Source organism: Eucalyptus grandis, chromosome 7 (assembly GCF_016545825.1).
Source record: "Eucalyptus grandis isolate ANBG69807.140 chromosome 7, ASM1654582v1, whole genome shotgun sequence".
In the NCBI taxonomy this organism is placed as follows: domain Eukaryota; kingdom Viridiplantae; phylum Streptophyta; class Magnoliopsida; order Myrtales; family Myrtaceae; genus Eucalyptus; species Eucalyptus grandis.
The window spans coordinates 11,956,959-11,972,488 of record NC_052618.1 but is presented as its reverse complement, the minus strand read 5'-3'; the positions used below and the strand labels follow the sequence as shown (position 1 = coordinate 11,972,488).

General features: G+C 39.3%; 1 long non-coding RNA gene and 1 pseudogene across 7 annotated transcripts in view; both read right to left on the bottom strand.

Moving 5' to 3' along the window:
* The window catches only part of LOC104428206, a 64,496-nt gene extending 49,625 nt beyond the window's left edge, over positions 1–14,871 (bottom strand). Inside the window, exons 1-5 of one of the 7 annotated variants that reach the window (XR_005553167.1) lie at positions 13,133–14,871; positions 12,939–12,992; positions 12,625–12,788; positions 12,095–12,427; positions 11,705–12,015 (exon numbers count right to left, since the gene is read on the bottom strand). This is a non-coding gene — a long non-coding RNA (copper-transporting ATPase PAA1, chloroplastic). Of the gene's footprint in view, positions 1–11,704; positions 12,019–12,094; positions 12,523–12,624; positions 12,789–12,938; positions 13,031–13,132 lie in introns of those variants that run through there. The other 6 variants (XR_005553169.1, XR_005553166.1, XR_005553172.1 and 3 more) reach the window with 6 other exon arrangements.
* On the bottom strand, positions 1,496–3,498 carry LOC120295847 (annotated as a pseudogene).
* Positions 14,872–15,530: the final 659 nt, after the last annotated feature.

The window sequence follows — 15,530 nt, the reverse complement described above, 5'->3', positions numbered from 1 at the left end:
TATTGTTTGATTGTGGTCCTTTTGGTTTCCTGTTTCAGCTTCCTTTCCTTTCTTTTGGATTCTGAAATGATTTTGGAATTATGAAAAATCTATTTAAGATAGGGATCAACTTATGTGACTAGCTCTGACATTAAAGAAATAAGTATATAAAGAAAGTCGCAAAGATTAACAGAAAATTGATACAATGTACTATTAAGCTCTACTTGAGAATTAGCCAGTACTTTGGTAAAATTCCTTTCAATTTCAAACAAGAATAGATAACTCTTTCCTGCTGAGCACGTATTGCCAATTTGATCTCCAAATTTGTTGACAAGCATACCGGGAAAAGTAAATATTCACTTTCAAAGCCATAGTTAAGAATGCCTAATAACCTTAACCAAGTAATTACAGAGAGAGAGCTGAAAAGGAAATGATCATATCCGCTTTTTTTGCTTGTGGCAAGAATATACCACATCTAGGAGTCACAAAGCCAATATCAATTTCAAATGGAGCTAGCACAGCTTCTGAAAGAATTCAGGGAAGATACATTATCAATCGCAAATGACTGGCTGCAAGAGCATGGCGAAGATCATTAATGCAGAAGCGAAAAGAACCAAGTGTTTATTAGCAACATAGCCGATTCATAAAAAGAGCCGCATTACACCTGAAAGGGAAATTTATCCAGGAAACCTAAGACAATAGCAGCATCATGTACACGGGTGAGACAGAGACCAGCAATCCTCCACTGAAGATGGCAATAAGAGACAGCAGATAGCTAGGAAGAAGATCGTGAAAATCAAATTGCCATGCTCACTAAAGCTTCCAAAAAGATCTCCACATTTTACTGAGAAAGGAACTCCTCCATCAGTACAATGTGTGGAAGGTGAGACGAAATTTACTGAGTTAATTGCACAGAACAGCTTCTTGAGACCAAAAGGACTTTTCAGAGTTTTTAAGACTAAACCCACTTATCATGATATAAGAGTAACGGAACTGCGCATCAAAACACCACAAACAGCATAGAATCCTGCCAAAAGCTTAGCAGAGTTAATATAGTGCAAACTATAGACAGAAAGCTCACATACTAAATGTGTAGAAGAAAACATAGAGTTTACCTGCTTAACTCCTTTTCAAAAAGTTAAACATTTGAAAAATTGTAGCCAAAACAGGCATTCATTTCTAAGGCAACTTCTCTTTTGTGAAGGGAAAACGCATTACTTCCTTAGGTGAATCTTGTCCTATCCTCAAAAGAGCCATCTAGACACAAAAAAGCTGTCCACACTCCATAGTCACAAATGCCTATGAAGAAGTCAACCAAGATCGATCTCAGATGCATTTGCAATTGCTAAAGCATGTAAGCAAAAGAGAATCCAGTACTCATCATAGCATTGAAATAGTAAGGCCAAATTTGATTGTTTGAGTAAAGCAAGCATTGTCATTGGATCCAAAACGTCAAAACGAGCATTCATGGACATTAAACGGTTGAATCTTTTCAATCAGCACAGAACCATGAAGAAGAGACGCAACAGAAGAGACTTTGACACCTCCAGCAAGTAACAGCAGTATCTTTAACTGCTCTGCTACAAGCATTTTTCAGTCAGCACAGAATCAACTGCTTCACTATAAAATGAAAAAATTGTGTGCATACCTATCAGGGGTATTCTTTCTACCCTGAACAGAAGTTTCCTGTACCACGACGTCCATAGGGACCAGAACAGTCCTGATTATAGCAGTCATTTCATGATCCTCCTCAAGTACCACTATCTCTATTGCACCCACCAGATCGACCACCATTTTGACCAAGACCTTAGTGTCCACCACCTCCACCTCCATACCTGTCATTCCTCCCCGCATACCTACCTCCTCTGCCCTCTTCACTAGGACACTCCCTTGTAGAATGCCCAGGCTTGCCTCAAGCACTCTCCATCTCCACCTTCACCTCCATTTCCATAGTCCTGATTAGTGCTACAATCAAATGACCATAGTCACAACTGCAATCACCATCTTGGTCATCACCTGAACCTTGAGGCTGAGCTTTTTCCACAATGATATGCCTCCGATCCAAGTCTGTCCCATTCATGGCCTCAATAGCCTCATCCATTGCTTAGTTCTCATTCAAAAGTTACAAAACCAAATCCATGAGAGCATCCAGAGAACTTGTCAACCACTACCTGCTTTAAAAATATTCTTCCCGGAGTTAGTATCTATTATATGACATGGAAAATTACAGATATCTTCCTGGACTTTGCTCCTCATATCAAACGCCCTATTCTCACATTTTAGAACATTCAATTATCACTCTCATTTTTTTGTGTTGTTGTTGTGGAGTCAGGTTGCATCTCGCACCCACACATATTTCTCGAATTACTACATCCTCAATGCTGCATTCCACTTTCTGGGTGTAAATGTAGATCTCAAGCGTGCCTACGGGCAAATAGGTCAATTTATGTTGGGAGATGCATGATGTAGATTTTGAAATGAGAGGACGGTATTTAATATGACAAGCAAAATTGAGGATGGTTTTTGCAATTATGCTATATGACATTAATATGATAGTAACTACCAAATGAAATTTCAGCAAAGATACATCTCATGTTCAAAAAATTGAAAACCTTAGGTTTCTAGAGTTAATTGATCTCAAGCACGCAAACTAACCACAATGCTAGAGCAGTTATTGCCCATACACTGATCAAATTACAAAATTCTGGGGACCCACGCTGGGAAATACAACTTCACACACATTTTCCATCTCCAGATGTGCTATGTCAACTGTTCTATTAAAAAAGTGTACAATGTCCTAATAGATGACACAAAACCATGTTGTAGATAAGAGCACTAATCCAAAACTTGGCAAGTTCAGCCAATGAACATGAAGTATTGACTCTGATCCATTCTAAAAGTAACATGACTAGCCCCTAAAAGTACAATAAGAGATTTTTCAGTCAAATCCAACCAGCGATCTGAACCTAAGCATTCAGAAAGAAAAAAATTCTCTTCACGAGTCATTCCCTGCAGAGACGAAACAGAGACTCTCAAGTGGCCGCACGCCCCAAAAGAAAAAAAAATTCGAAGCTTTAGCTCGTACATTTACATAAAGTGCGAGAGATATAGAGAGAGAGAGGCTTACTCCGACGTAGAGAATTATGACATCGGAGGTGACACCCCTTAGGTCTCCTCGGCTCCATCCACGACCGATTTCTCCTTCCCATCCTCAGCGTCGACTCCTCCGCCCCCGCCGCCGCGTCCGCCGAATGCGCCGAGAGGAAAAGCGGAGCTCGGAACGCACCGCAAGCGGAACCTCGCGGAAGCCGGGGGAGACAGAGACGGCGCCGGAGCGAGGCTCGGGATGCAGATGCGGTCGGCGTAGATGCAGCGGAGCCTGTGGGCGATGAGCCGAGAGGGGAGGCATCGGCGATGCAGCGACCGGGAGACGTAGCGGTTGAGGCGGAGGACGAAGGGGTTGAGTATTTGTGGGGGCTCTACAGTCAACTTAAGACATCCATGGTTTGGATTCCTCATTGATTATACATTCATTTACCACTCTCGGGAGTGTTTTCCAGGGTGTATTAACAAGTCTTGTATTAATTTTGTCCGATGTGGCTCGGGCTATTTTGCTTTCCATACTTTATATGCTTTATTATCGATTAATTTGCTTGAGTATTTGTGCATGGACATCTAGAACCATATTAAAAAGTAAAATGAAAATATTACATGAAAAACATGTTACGTAAAAAAGAATAGCTAGCAAAAAGGCATTAGATTATTCTAGCATAACTAAGTACTGAAACTTGTGAAAATCTGTGTTCAGAAGAGTAAGATGGGCTCCAAAGCTATTAACCAGCCCAAAAAAGGTTATGGGCTACTCTAGAGTAAATCAAATTCAATAATCAAATAAGAAAAACAAATCGAAATTAGTAGGATTTGGGAAGCCTATACCAAGTGCTTTGTGCATGCTTAGTAATCCGTCAACCTCCTCAGGACATCTTATAGCCTTCAGGAGGGTTCCAACCTTCTGAACAATGTGCACAAAATATTCTTGATTTTATAGGACTTTGAATCTTGGGCTATGAGTGTATTATAAGTTTGCATGCATCTTACTTCAACTACTAGAAGATATGTACATTATAACGTTGGATTAAGTGCTACTAAATCAATTGAATAGTTTATTGATTCAATTTTCGTTTGTTTATACTAGGAATAATGATTGCGCGTAGGTTCTGTCGTGAATTCACTGCTTGTTGACATTATTTTGTTCCCGTATTTCTTGGCCTTATGAATCTGAGTGATGATGGGCTTGATCGATTTTGGTCGAGTGCTAATTTGGAAGAAATAAGCATTTTGATACAATAATGGTTGCTGAAAATAAGCGATCGAATAATAAGATAAATAGAATAAAGAAATAAATCAGACATTAGATTTATTTTAGGATGAGATCATCATAGATGTAGATCAAGCGATAAAATAAAGATTACAACAACACTTGAGTTAATCAAGTATTCTAACTATTTCCAGCCTCTAATTATATCAAATAACTCAAAAGTATTTAGCCCTCATAATTTTTCATAAAATAATATTTTAATCTCATAAAGGAATTCACTAATTTTATCCATAAGAATTAATTAGCTTCGACACTCTCACATTGCTTCATGGTGTAATTCATGAAAAAGCCATCTTCTCGATACTCTTCACAAAAGAAGACTCACTTCTTATATATTAAAGAATATGATCCAAAATAGAAAACTTATTCAAATTAGGAAACTTCCTATTTGGATCAAATTTCATCGCCTCAAACTCAAGACATATTTTAATAATAACTTTTTTGATGGTAAGCTAATTTTTGTACAATTAAGGAATAATAATTCTTTATTTTTCTTTGCAAGCAGAGAAAACAATCATAGCCAATTTATACTTAAGTAGGTCTATTTCACAATTTAAGCAAGTACATTTATTTAAAAAGTCTGATAATCAACTTTTTCATAAATTATAATATACGCATTTTCCATAAATTACGATGTCATGATAATATAGTTTGTTTCTCCACACAATATTAAGAATATAACATTTTCTCGTGAAAATTTCTAAAATGAGATTCATGGAGGACAACTATGTTCTAGAACAACTCGTGAGAGCAGATTAGGTGATGGGACATTTAAGTATGTCGTTGTGCTTGTACTTTCTGTGACGGTAGCGGCTAAATAGAATGGTGGTTAAAATGTGCCAGCAGAACATATGAGAGATCTCTGAAAATCGTGGTGATTCAATGGGGAACTAGTGGAACATGATGGATAGGAAATGGAGGAAAATCTAAACTGTGTCATGGCTTGACATTAAGGATGTATTAGTTTAACTGAAATTTTATGATAAAGAAAAATATTATTTTCATTTGTTTAGTCGTTTGGGGAAAGTGATTTCCATCTCATCAGAAAGAGAAATCATTTTCCTCCTATCTAAAATTGTTGTTTTCAGTTTTTGGAAAATGTTTTTGATAGATTGATTAATTTTATATCATACAAATGCCGCAAGTCAGAAAATAACTTTTCAAAAGCAGTTTTTCTTCAAACAAATGGAATCTAAAAGTGGAGTTTGCTTCTAATAGTCATGACAGATCTTTCATTGACCTCTCAAGTTGAGAACATTACAAGGCTGTGAATTGCACTTTGCAAGGAAACTATTGATGATGAAGTCAATCACTGAAAGCCAAAACACCGTGTGGCCTACTTTTGTTCATTATCATTTGCGTCCTTATCTACAAGGCTACAATCTACCTTTGAATCTCTAATTAGCACATGCCGTCTAATAAGGGTGAGGACTTTAGTCTTTTCCGTGAATATAAAATCTTTTGACTTTCCGGTACATGGAACATAATTAGCGTGAGTTTCCAGAAAATATCTTCTTCCCAATCACATTGAGACTAAAATTAACGAAGTCCAGACTCGATGAAATTGTTATATCAGCATTTTGTTGTGGAGAGTGTGAAATGATAAACATAGGGAAAGGTCAAAGTTGCAAAAGAAGTCAAGTATTTGAGATGATCTTTTCCATAATTTACAATATTACGATGAGACAATCCATTTATCCGCACAATATTTAAGAAATCGTAGATTATTGCAAAATGAAATTCATACATCTGTAATGTCCCACCTTATGCGGTCAAAATATCGTTTGTTATTTTAAAGTTCGAAATAGTGCTTATAATGAGAAAAAGAGCAAAATCTCCGCTATGGTGAAGAAGGATCCCTTTCAAAAATATTACTTTCTAGATCCATGTCGGACCAACTTATTATATTACTATGAAAATTATATTTTACACCTTAAATGCTTATAAATGAATCACCCAAGAATCACTGCAACTTTCTCTCAAGGAAGATCATCCAAGATGTATCTCTCTTGAATCTTCACAGTGATTAATTGAATCAATCTAGGATTACAATTGATACACCTTGAATAGGAAAATACACTATCTCTTTTTATTAATCATTCTTTGTATTATATACTGGTTCTTTTGTACAAAGATTTATATAGCTCTCAATATAATAAAACTTTTCTCAAGGCAACATTATGCCAAAATCTATCTCTCTTGAATTTTCACACTAATCAATGATGATAAAAAGTCCATATTATTATATTAACAAAATCACATTTTTATTCAAAAGATTCTTTGTAATTGTAAAAGGACTCGGCACGTATATAAATCCGCAGGTATATAGCTAGTTAGAAATGTAAACAAGGTGCAGTTGGCAGATGCATTTCATTGAAGAAGTGCGAGAGTTTCAGTCAAGTCAATGATCCTGCTTCTTCTTTAGACAGTGGCATGAGCGAGACAGCTCACATGTGAAAAGTCGTAGGAGCGTCGATCCGTTTCATCTATTCAACTTTCTCTTATTTCCTGATAACACATGATGTGGGATAATTAAAAAAAAAAAAAAAAAAAAAACCAATTCTGGATTTAGCTCATTATCGGACCCACGCTACATGTCCTTACCTAATCCAACATGTTACATGCCTTGTCCAACGGGTCAAGGTGAGCCTTTGATAACGAGGCGCGTCCATCGCAATTGACGGGTCGTCCCTCGACAAGACCACCACCTTGCATAAATCCACTAGGTAGGGGGAGCAATGGTTTGTCCGCTACTCAAAATTCCAGTGCCCAATTGGTCTATGTACACCCGTCAAACGGGTTTTTTTGGGTTAAGTCGAAATTCAAGCCAAAATTGACTAATTTACATAAAGTATATATTCGACAACCTGTGCCCAACCCGATCATGATCTATTTTTAATAAAAAAAAAAATTTTAAATTGTTGCATTCGAAGAATGGGCAGCTCCATGGACTCACTCGTCGAGTTAGTGAGGGAGCTTGAGCGTCAGTCATGAACGGAGGTGTGAAGGTGGTGGTAAAAGCCCTTCCATAAATTATGAATCTCGTTCAAGCTTTGATTCGATGCTAACATGACCTTTTAAGGTTTTAAGGTTCACTTAAGTATAACACTATTATTTTCCCTTTTATCTTGTGAATAACATACATTAAACTTTTTTGTTTCTTCCTTTCAATTATATTTTCCAATTATCAACTCTTTAAGACTTAACTTGCAAGAGTCAGAAGTGTTCGTGACGTAGGATGTAATAGCCAAGTGTGCTCTTCTTGCAGCCGAAGAAGTTTCTTCGTCTCAAATTATGGGTTGGAGCTGATAAACTAAATGGGTTGAATATGGGCCTTGTGCAAATCCATATAGACCCCATAAAGAATTGGGCTCAAATATCATAGACTAATTTCCCCATAGACTAATTTCCACCCATTTGTAAAATTGTAAGTGATCCACCTGGCATGCCAAAGACCTCCCTGTCCAAGCAAGCCATCACCTATGTTAGCGACCATTCACCCGCCAGGGTAAGCTTGTCTATAAATACTGCCAAGGGACTCAAGTAAAGTTTATAGTATTTAGCTTATCATCTTCCTTTTAAGCTCAGTATCTGCACATATTCTTCCCTACCTAACTTAAATATTGGAGCGCCAATCTAGATAAAATATTCGAACACTTCGACCTGTTTCGTGTGTGCAGATTGGAGTTCTGGCATATTCCTCAAGCTCGACTTGTCCACCAATAGGAAGTAAAACACTTCCCTAATAGGAGGCTATAATTACATTTATAAACAAGACCTATAAGTAAATATATATATATAGTTTATACTAGAATTAGATTCACGCGACTCATTATATAGAGTTGTAAAATCACTCCTATATTGTAGAATCAGAACGATGAAACGCACCAACTAAATATTATGCTAAAATTTTGTCTGTGTATTCATATATGTCTCACATGCTATGGTAACCATTTTAGACTTTGCCATGTCTCATATTCATTCATTTTAGAATAATCTCCAGATTTAAATCCAAGGCGTTCCTTAAGTGGTAAATTTGTGTTTCTTTTTCACTCATGACATGAGTTCAAATTACTACACTTGCACTTTTCTCTTGAGCCGCTAGGAGCACAGATCCATGTATTTTCGGTGATTACCCATGATGTGTGGGGAATGAAGGACCACAATACTCAGTAATGACCAGTCGAGTGCTCTACCCCAGACATCTCATTGTTATAAAAAAGACTAAAAGGAATACTAGCGTGAGACTATTCAATGAATGGTCCCTTTATTTAGCAAAATTCAATAGATTCCTCATCATGGTTCAACTCATCTGCAGTTGTACCAAAAATGAGACGGTTAAACCTAACAGCATGTCAAAGAAAAATTGAGAATATAAAGAATATGTAGGTGATGAAAATAGACAAGAGAAAGATGTGATAGTTTATGGAAAAAGATCTATCGGATCCAATTAACTATATTTGAAGCTGAAGAGACTTGATTAGAAAAGCTATACAAGTTCATAACTTGATGAAACAAGCTAAAAGTTGAGGAGCATTTGATTGGAGAAAAAAAATTGCTCTCAAGTTCAGGGATCAAAAGTATAGTTTAACCATTTTAGTAAAGCATACGTGGAACAAGAAACAACTTGACTTGCCCTTTAACTAAGGGCACATGATGCCAAAAAATAAAATGGACAATTTTTATGAATTTGTAAGTGTAGCGTGATCACAAGGAATAATCGAGTCGATTAAACAGAAGGATCACCCTAATCTGCCAATGACATGCATGAGCATGAACTTGAAGAAGAGAGAGAGATCAGCATGGGCTATGATTTCCACGACCACTTCATGTAGGCGAGAAGCTGTATACAATGATCTGAAGTAGTGAACCTCACCTGAGAGAGAGAGAGAGATAATTGACCAACTTTCTTTCCTTCTTTGAGAGAAAGTTGGTAATGTCATAAAGAGAGAGATAATTGACCAACTTTCTTTCCTTCTTTGAGAGAAAGTTGGTAATGTCATAGGTTGCCATGTTGGATGCACTACCCTTTAATGCACCGGCATCTCTTACTCTTGTGCACCGTGCGACTTCGACCTCCATGTCCATTGTACCAACAACCCTCTCCCGCCTCAGGAGATCATTCTCCCACACGTGAGCTATACGGACTGACTCTTCTCCTCCTACCTCGAGCACCAATCACTGGCTCAGGACATCGCCATGCCATCGAGATTCGGGATGTTGGCAAAGCAACCAAATGTGGAGGCTGTTGAAGAGCACCAATCCCCTGCTACCTACTTCCCTACACCAACCTTCAGGGCACCGTCGTCCCAGCAACACAATAACATGGGGCTATCAAAGTAACAAGAGCATTACCAGACAGTGGAGGACAGCGACAACCGATGGAAACTATTCATCATGAGTTGCACCCGGAGCACCCGCTTCATTTCCTCCCTTGCCATCTTACGAGGGGAGAGAATTCACATGTAACGCATGTGGGTACGACGGGGACACATCCTCCTACAACGGCTCGATCCGCCAGTACTATCTCTATGCGGAGTGCACCGACTTGGTGACAAGGGCAAAGCGCAAGGACCACGAGCACCCTCACATTGTGCTATTCCCAGACGCAAGAATAGAGCAATTTGACATGTGCCGGGGAGAGCATCGCCAAGGGATGCTGGTGCTACTATTGCACAGACTGCGATTATGGCACGCACTTGGACTGTGTAGAGGATGAAGCTATGGAAGCATCGGTGGATAACGGAGGAGATGAGACTGAAGACATAGGGCTTATGATGATGATGTTTCAGCACCAGATGAAAATGCAGTCCATGCATACTAGTATGGTCTTCTCGTCCATCAACAGAACAAGACTTCGCTAACAGAACTAGCACAAAAGCTTTTCCCTCCAAGTATGAACTCTACATGATTAAATTCCTAGTCTCGAATTTCCAAAAATGTGATTTTGTGGTCTGCTATGGTTTTTATTTCCTATTGTGGAGTTATTATAACTCATATGGTGATTTGGTCACCGCGCTCCAATGACATTTTTTCACTTTGTAATTTGATGATTAAGATCCTTGGGGTTTCCTATTTCAGCTTCCTTTTTTCTTTTTGGGTATCTGGAATGATTTTGAAATTATGAAAATCTAATAAGAAAGTCCTTGACATTAGGTATCAAGTTATGCATGTGACTAATTCTGAGATTGAAGAAATAACTATATAAAGAAAGTCGCATAGATTAACAGAAAATTGATAGAATCTACTGTCAAACTCTACTTGAAAATTAACCAATACTTTGATAAAATTCCTCTCTGATTCTAACAGAATAGTTCACTCTTCCCTGCCGAGCACATATTGCCAATTTGATCTCCAAAAATTTTGACAATCAACTGGAAAAGGAAATAATCATTTACAGAGCCATATTTAAGAATGCACAATAACCTTAACCAAGTAACTACAGAGAAAAACTGAAAAGGAGATGGCCATATCCAGTTTTTTCTTTTTTTAAGAGTATCAAACCCAGTACCAATTTTAGATGGAGCAAGCACAACTTCTAAAAGAATAAGGGGGAAGATAGATGATCATTCACAAATGATTGGGCCGAAAAGGTGCAGTGAAGATCATTTGTGCAGAAATGCAAGTCAATGCACGCACAGCTGCCCAAGCGAAAAGAACCATGTGTTTATTAGGAACATTGCCAGTTCAAAGGAAGAGCCGTCATTACACCTGAAAGGGTAACTTATCCAGGAAACCTAACAAGATAGAAGCACCATGCAAAAGGAGGAGACAGAGACCAGATATCTTCCACTGAAGATGATGACAACAGACAGGAGATTGCTAGGAAGAAGACAATGCAAATCAAATTGACATGCTCACTGAAGCTTCCAAAAGATCACGTTTTACTGAGAAAGAACTCATCCATCAGTACAATGTGTGGAAGGTGAGATGGAATTTTACAGAGTTAATTGCAGAAAGTAATAGCTTCCTGAGGACAAAAGGACTATTCAAAATTTTTAAGACTAAAACCACGTCCTATGACATGAAAGTAACAGGACCGTGTATCAAAACACCACAAACAGCCAAGAATACTGCCGAAAGCTTAGCAGAGTTAATATAGTGCAGACTATGGACAGGAAGCTCACATATTAAATGTGTTTAAAAGATAGCGTTTACCTGCTTAACTCCTCTTCAAAAGTTAAGACTTTTAAAAAATCATAGCCAAAAGAGGCATTCATATCTAAGGCAGCTTCTCTTTTGCAAAGAGAGAACGCATTATTTCCACAGGTGAATCTCTTGCCCTATCCTCAAAAGAGCCATCTAAACACCAGAAAGCTGTCCACACTCCACAGTCGCAAATGCCAATGAAGAAGTCAACCAAGATCAATCTCAGATGCATTTGCAATTGCTAAAGCTTGTAAGCAAAAGAGAATCCACTACCCATCGTAGCCTTGACAGAGTAAGGCCAAATTTGATTGTTTAAGTCAAGCAAGCAATGTCATCAGACCAAAATATCAAAACGAGCATTCACGGACATTAAATAGTTGAATCTTTTAGCCAAAGTTTGCACATCAAAAGACTGATCAAGCAGAGTTGTCCACCCAGAGAACAATAAAGAAGAGATGCAACAGAAGGGACTTTGGCTCCAGCAAGTAACAGCAGTACCTCCAATTGTGCTGCTACAAGCACAAAATATTTTTCAATCAGCACAGCATCAACTGCTTTAATATATCTGAAAAAAACCTGTGTGCATACCTATCAGGAATATTCTTTCTAACCCGAATGGAAGTTTCCTGTACCACGATGTTCATAGGGACCAGAACGGTCCTGATTTAGCAGTCATTTCCTGATCCTCCTTGAGTACCACTATCTCCATCAGGGCCACATTTACAACTGCAATCAACATCTTGGTCTCCACCTGAACATTGAGGCTGAGCCTTTTCCTCAATGATATTTCTCACATCCAATTCCATCCCATTCATAGCCTCAATAGCCTCATCCATTGCTTGCTTCTCATCAAAAGTCACAAAACCAAATCCATGAGAGCATTCAGGGAACTTGTCAACCATCCCCAGCATTAAAAATATTCTTCTCGGAGTTAGTTTGTATTATATGACAGGGAAAATTACAGATATAAAAACTCGTACTTCCAACTAGTAGATGGAGTCTTCGACACAGAAAATCTGTGATAAAAGGTACATTATATGCGACAATGATATCCACGAATGTCAGCCAAACCCCATTCAACTGCAACAAGCAAGCAGATGGTGAATAAAACCACTTACCTCAAGGGTTAGACTTAAAGCCACAATTTGTCAAGTGTTTTGCTAGTGTTTCTCCCAACTCTTTTTGCCAATTAGGCATAGCCTTGGCTTCAGATACAGGCCATACAATAGATGTCCCAGTTGTAAGATTTACGCTGGCAACAGATACTTGAGGCTGTCCAATGCTAGAGCAGAAAAAAGAAAGAGAAAACACGCTGGGTTCAAATCACATTCAGAAAATGACAGTTCTCACACTTGGTTTAATTAAAGTCGATGACGATTCTTTTCATACGAAAGATGGCTTACAAGAAAGACAAAAGCAGTGGCAAACTCACTTGATTTTCCAAAATTCTCTCCATACCCGCTGCACATCCCCCACAAGTCATTCCCTGCAGAGACGAAACAGAGCCACTCAAGTGGCCGCACACTGAAAAAAGAAACGTGATACGCACCGCGTAATAACATCTCCAGCATTATAATGCAGGGAAAGTTGGACAAGCATTGACAAAATCGAAGCTTCAGCTCGTACATTCACATAGAGAGAGGGGCTTACTCCGACGTCGAGAATTATCACATCAGAGGAGACACCGGAGGCTTCCTCGGCTCCATCCACCACCGATTTCACCTTCCAATCCTCACCGTCGACTCCGCCTCCCCCGCCGCTGCTACCGCCGCCGCCGCCGCCGCCGCCGCCGCGTCCGCCGAATGGGCCGAGAGGAGCAGCGGAGCTCGGAACGCACCGCAAGCGGAACCTCGCGGGAGCCGGGGGAGACAGAGACGGCTCAGCGAGGCTCGGGCTGCGGATGCGATCGGCGTAGATGCAGCGGAGCCCGTGGGCGATGAGCCAAGACGGGAGACATCGGCGATGCAGCGACCGGGAGACGTAGCGGTTGAGGCGGAAGACGAAGGGGTTGAGTATTTGTGGGGGCTCTACAGTCAACTTAAGACATCCATGGTTTGGATTCCTCATTGATTATACATTCATTTACCACTCTCGGGAGTGTTTTCCAGGGTGTATTAACGAGGTATTGTATTAATTTTGCCCGATATGGCTCGGGCAATTTTGCTTTCCATACTTTATATGCTTTATTATTGATTAATCTGCTTGAGTATTTGTGCATGGACATCTAGATCCATGTTAAGGAGTAAAATGGAAATACCACATTGAAAAACGTCTTACGTAAAAGGAAAAAGCTAGCAACAAGGTATTAGATTAATCTAGCATAATCAAATACTAAAATTTGTGAAAATTTGTGTTTAAAAGAGTAAGATGGACTCCAAAGCTATTAACCAGCCCAAAAAAGGTTATCAGCTACTCTAGAGTAAATCAAATTCAATAATCAAATGAGAAAATCAAGTTGAAATTAGTAGGATTTGGGAAGCCTTTGCGCGTGCTTAGTGATCCGTCAAACCTCCTTAGGGCATCTTATAGCTTCCGAACAACGTGCACAAAATATTTTTGATCTTATAGAACTTTGAATCGTGGGCTATGAGTGTATTATAAGTTTGCATGCATCTTACTCAACTGCTAGAAGATATGTACATTATAACTTTGGATTAAGTGCTACTATATCAATTGAATAATTTTCTTCATATTAAGCACTTGTACCTTGAGTTTTTGGCATAAAATTGCACCACATCAAACTGTCAACCTGTGCAAGATCATCCAAACTGTGAAGAGGAATTGGAGAGACTTTACTTCTTCTACACCACCTCTAGTCCAAGAGGTTTTTATGACCTCACTCATGCTCTACTGGGGTGAATCACTAACGAGCACTTTAATCTCAACTCGTCGTGACCAGAGGAAGCAGCTAAAGCAACGATCAGTAGTTTTACATAATTGTAGTATACTTCCCTAGAAATAATGGCCACAAAAAATTGGCACAGAGATTCTTATTACAAATATGGAAAAAGAAGCTAAGTATAACCATGAAAATGAATTTCCAAAGCACCTCAATCGCCACGTTGAACCCTTAAAGCGAGTCACCTTATCTCAACGAGACAAAGAAGCCATACCGATTAATTTGGAAGGGTCATTAATGATGTGTGGAAGGGAAAGAGTGTGATCATCTCAAAGGGGTGACCTGAAAACACAAGCACTGATATAATAGCGAGAATCGTGTGAATGAATACCGGATACACACAAAGGAACAGCGCCTGTGTTGCCAAGATCACCCATCGGAGACGCCTCCCTTTCTAGGGTCCGTGCGAGATTGGGTTGTGGTGGGTCTCCTGCCTCGAGCTTTTCTTATATAGGAAGAGTCAAAGCTTGGGGCACTCACGACATCATGTCGCTAGGATGTGCTCATCCTGGCGACACCCCGAGACTGTCCCTGCTTGTCGTATATGGAGGCGTAACAGACGAAAACACTCCACCCCAGAAAGGACGGGACCCGCGTGCACAACGCACCCTGTTCTGATCAATCAAATTTTGCAGTCGTTGAGCTCGCTAGAACGAAATCCTGTCATCTTTCTTGAATGGGTAAAGAGGGAATCGAAGCGGTGTATCATCCCCTTTAGTCATTTTAAGGTCTGCATCTCATGAAGTGCGGTTGCTCAAAGTACCCTTGCCGGGTCATTCAAGAATGTGAAACGGAGGCAAGGCTTGCTCTGTTCAAGAACCGCCTCTGCTGGGTACGTGAATGAGGCTTCCAAGTGAGCAATGGGCAAGAAATGGTTATATTACTCGGACTATGAGACGTGCAAAACAACAATCCACAATTTTGTATACCAACTAGAACAAAAAAGTTTAGGGGGTGCTGCAGAGATTTCTCCAACTTAAAATGACTCGAAACATTTACAGAGCCGTAGTTAAGAATGCACAATAACCTTAACCAAGTAAACAGAGAAAATCTGAAAAGGAAATGATCATATCCAGTTTTTGCTAATGCTAAGAGTGTATCTCATCTAGGAGTTACAAATCCAGT